The sequence below is a fragment of the Spinacia oleracea genome, chromosome 6 (assembly GCF_020520425.1).
Source record: "Spinacia oleracea cultivar Varoflay chromosome 6, BTI_SOV_V1, whole genome shotgun sequence".
Lineage (NCBI taxonomy): Eukaryota > Viridiplantae > Streptophyta > Magnoliopsida > Caryophyllales > Amaranthaceae > Spinacia > Spinacia oleracea.
The window spans coordinates 62782046-62786951 of record NC_079492.1 but is presented as its reverse complement, the minus strand read 5'-3'; the positions used below and the strand labels follow the sequence as shown (position 1 = coordinate 62786951).

The window sequence follows — 4906 nt, the reverse complement described above, 5'->3', positions numbered from 1 at the left end:
TAATCTTTTGTTACGAAAAATAAAATTTAGTTTTAAAATAAAAACGTTTCGAAATTATTAAAAATCCGAAATAATTAAGATTTAAAAAGAGTCGTTGAGTTCGTAAATTTGAAATTAAAATCGTGTAATGATATTAACATTTTGCGGGAAATAAAACTTCGTTAATTAAAATAAAGTTAAAAATTAGGATTTAAAACGATTTAAGCTAAATAAAAATAATTAAGCATAATTAATCGAGTTTTAAAAACTCGGGGTATTACATTACTTAAGATCACTGAAGAGACGAATTTGATACTAGAAACCAAGCAATGAATCAAAATCGAAATTACCCTTATTATTAGTTTCTGTCACTTTATTTCGTCCATCCCTCTTATCAATTTTCGATTTGCAGTGGATGCCCTTCCAAGAATATGCAATGCAGTATTTTGTTCAGAGATATGAGATCTGAGCTCCTGAGGTACATGGTTAAAATTTGCAACGCAGGAATGGAGGGTCAGTATTCAGGATTTCCGGCCAGCAGTGGCTATCAACCAAGCTTTAGAGATGGACGCAAATTCATCTGCTTCAACAATCAGTCTTTCAAATGAGATACATAGCTAACTATGTACAACATACGTAAAATATCGTATAGTGGATATGCACATCATTATACTAGAGTTAAAGGGTGTCATTACTGAATGATACTCAAGAGAACGCTTCAACTAGTTAGATTTTTATTTTGTTCTTTTAGATTGAACAAGAATTACTTATCTTTATTAGAATTTAAAGACAAGGGGATGTGATTTTTGATTTAACATAACTTGAAATTCTATTGTCAAAAATATTTTGAGTAATGAAATTTTAATTTTTTTAATTGATTTATAGTTATCTATATTGTAGGACAGGGAAAATGTAGGTGCTTTGAAAAGCGCAAATAATATTATTATGATTGTTAACGACAGAATAGTTGGTCGTTATTTCCAAAATTCAAATTTTTGGCCCGTTGAAAAGGACATTTTACAAGGGATATGTTGGTCGTTATTGCTTAATTGATCATAGTGAATAAGCATTTAACGACGAAATACAGTTTCGTTGTTAAGTATTAACGACGGATTATTGTTTCGTCGTTAACTTTTAACGATGAAGTTTTAACTTTGTCGTTAATTATTAACGACGAATTATGATTTCATCGTTAAAAGTTAACGACGAAACAATAATCCGTCGTTAATGCTTAACGACGAAACGGTAATTCGTCGTTAAAAAACATTAATTATTAACGACGAACATCGTCGTTAAATCCAATAACGACGGAACCTGTTACAACGAACATCATGGCGGTTTTAACGACGAAATTTAAGGCTTCTAACGACGAAATTGTTCGTCGTTAAATGTCGTTTTTCTAGTAGTGCATGTTGTGCTTGTTCCCATTATTCGGTGACTAACCACATTACAAGCCCGTGAATTCCCCATTGGTTACTAGTCCCAAGCCTAGCTTGGGGGAGCTATTAGTAGCGAGGTAAGGGAGTTGTAGTGTGCTACATTTTGAGCACATAGTGAGTGTTGAAAAAGGAGTTCGTCTTATCATGTTTGTTGTTGAATAATGAGTTGAAAATGAAAGAGATGAGAAGAATAAAACAAATGTGAAGGTTTCTAAAAAAAAAAAAAAAAGGGAGATTGAAAAAAAAAAAGAAAAATCTATTACTCTCAGAAAAAGTTCAAAGTATTGTTTCAATCAAGTTTTGCAAATTCATATCCTTATGAGTGATTGGTTACAATTGTGGAAAAAAGGCAAGAAAGTATGGTGTTGGCTATTTGTTATTTTGTAATGTGTTGAGTGGGAGAGTTGTGGTCATCTCTTGTGATTGATCATGGGTTTTTGCTAGGATTTATGCTCCCCAAAGTCAAGGCTTTAAGCTCACATTTTACCCAAATTTACCGCACCCTTACCTAAGCCTAACATTACAAGCTTTGAAGACCTTCCGACCTTTGTGCATAGAGTCGTACTAATATGAAAGTAGTTGTTTATCAATGCAAGTTATGACATGACACATTTCGAGTCGACTATTAGGTTGAGTGCATGTTCTTTTAGACACACGAGTGTTGTGAGTTGGGAGGGCATTGTTCACACATATGTTGGGAGGAGAGCGAACGGGTACATCTTTTACCCGCCACATAAATGAGTGACGAGTGCGTGAGCACTAGTCTTGAATTCCATTGTGCACTTGTGGTTCGCTTTGCGTGACAATTATTAGGGAGGATTCGTGGTTGGATAGATTTGATTGGTCGACATTGATGCATGCTCGTTGAATTTTGCCTTGAATTGTATCCATTGTTTTGAAATATGTTTGGGGTGAAGTTGATTCTTGTATTCATCGATGATTTCTTTGCTTAGGGACAAGCAAAGATCTAGCTTGGGGGAGTTTGATATGTGTGTTTTATATAGAGTTTTTACCCCCGTCCCTTAGTACTTTTTGATCTCAAATGAGCTCTTCGGAGCGATTTTTAGTACTGATGTGCTCCTTGTAGTGTGTTTGTAGTTTCAGGTTCATCATTGTAGGAATTAGCATATTTTTGTGCATTTCCTACTCATTTGAATCAATACAAGAGATTATGTACTTTCGAGAGCAAAAACATTAAGTTTGAAGAGTTTTGAAGCAAAGCGAATAACGAAAGAAGTACAAAAATGACTATAGTCCACTATTTTAAACATAACTCAAGTTATACAACTCCAAATGATGTAATTCCAATTGGGTTGGATTCTAGACTTCTATAGCTTTCCAACAAGTGGTCACTCGCCTCATTCCGACGAATAACGAAGGAGATATGACGTTTTGAAGATAGAGGATCGTGCAGTTTCAACACGCGCCCGATCGGGCGGGCTTCGCCCGATCCGAATCGGGCGGTCATTCTGGGCGCTGTTCTGGGCATTTTGCAACCGCCCGATCGGGCAGAATTTCGCCCGATCGGGCCGACTATCGAGCACATCGCCCGATCGGGCGACGCCAACCTCCAGCGTATTTCGCGAGTTTTTATTTCCGATTTTGGGCTCTATTTTGGGCAAACTATAAATACTAGCCCCTTATATTTTTAGTGACGATCTTTTTTATTCAAGTTTCCAATACTTTGTTTTATTTTCAGTTTTCTTTATTTCTCCAAACACTTAGTTTTTAATTTTAATCAAAGATTCAAGCTTTATTATTTCATTGTTCTTCAATTCGGTATTGCTTCTTACTTTAATTCGTTTTATTGCTTTAATCATGTTTTCCATTATGTTAATTGCGTTGTTATTTATTATCATGAGTGAGTAGTTTAATTTCTAGGGTTTAGGGGATCCATGAATGCGTGATTGGGATTATATGTGGACTTGATTATTGATTGATTGATTATAATTTCTATAGCTTATTATTATTGCTCGTCAATTCTGTTCGGCCGGGCTATTTTGATTTGAGTTTGATTAACCTTAGATTATGCGCCGACAGGTATAAATCTGATGTTTTTGGTCTGTGGCTATTAGATAGGAATTATTTCTAGTACGTAGCGAGAGCCCGCTAGTTGTTCTATCCTAAGTAATTCATAAGATTCGAGAGATGCATGTGTTTCCTAGTTATGATTGTTAATTGATTATTGTTGTCCGTTGTCCAATCCCGGTCTGCATTTATGGTGAACCGCTGCCCTTGATTCCTTTAATATTTGTATTTTCCGATTTGATTATTTGCTTTAGTTTAATACACAAACCAATCCAAACTCTTGTTACCAGTAGTCTAGATTAGTAATTTAATAGCAGAAAGAGCGACTGTTTCCCTGTGGATACGATCCCTGCTTCCCTTGCTATATTTTTAGTTGGTGAACGTTAGGTTTATCTTTGATAGGAGTGCGATTTAGCCTGTCAAATTTTGGCGCCGTTGCCGGGGAAACGGTTTTATTTTCTGTTATTAATTGTTTTTCTAGATTATTGTTTGTTACTTCTCAAGGGACTCCCGTTCCTTGAGACCGGATCTCACGACTGTTTTCTAGTTTTTGCTTGTTTATGCCCAGGACTGTCCATACCAGCGATCTGACTTCGTTCGATCCTGAACCTGAACGGACCTTTCGTAGACGGCGTAGATTCGTTGAACAGTTGAGAGACTATTCTTACTCTGAATCCGACTATCTGATTAGCAATCTATTCCATACAGATTCAGAGATGGGTGACCAAGAACCACCACCACCACCCCCACTTGTGCCAAGGCTTACAGACTATTCTAAACCAAGTCTGTCTATTCTTCCCAAGGCAATCATGCCTTCTATTGCGGTCGAGAATTTCAAGATCGAACCCCAGCTGATAAACATGATCGAGAGAAACCAATTCGGTGGGGAAAAGGCTGAAGATCCTAATCTCCATATTCAGTCTTTCATTCAGTATTGTGCCACCATTAAGAAGAAGAATTTAACACCGGAGCAGACTATGGAGATACTCTTTCCATTTTCATTGAGTGGGAAGGCAAAGCTATGGATTAACAGTCTCAACCGCGCAACTATGAAAATCACCGATTGGAATTCCTTGGCCCTTGCGTTCTATGTTAAATATTTCCCACCTGAGAAGACAGCTCGTCTGAGGGGTCAGATATTAGGTATCTCTCAACAAGCAGATGAGAGTTTGTTCGAAGTTTGGGAGAGATTCAAGGACTTGCAAAGAGAGTGCCCGCATCATGGTTTGAATGACTGGTTCCTGGTTCAGCAGTTCTATAATGGTCTGGGTAATGAGTCTAGGTGTCTTTTGGATTCAGCTGCCAGTGGGAGATTTATGCAACTAGAGGTGCCTAGAGCTTTAGAGGTGATTGAGGAGATGGCCATCCATAGTGCCCAATATGGGAATCCTAGAGGTTTTGCCAACCGGGGTGTTAAGCATGAGATGAATTCTATTGAACAGCTTACTGCTCAGCTAACT

The 4906-nt window shown here is 37.2% G+C and overlaps 1 non-coding gene across 1 annotated transcript; it reads right to left on the bottom strand.

Annotated features, from left to right (window-relative positions):
* Nucleotides 1-4567: 4567 nt before the first annotated feature.
* On the bottom strand, nucleotides 4568-4674 carry LOC130464488 (small nucleolar RNA R71). Its single transcript, XR_008924897.1, has one exon. It is a non-coding gene; the product is annotated as a small nucleolar RNA R71 (small nucleolar RNA).
* Nucleotides 4675-4906: the final 232 nt, after the last annotated feature.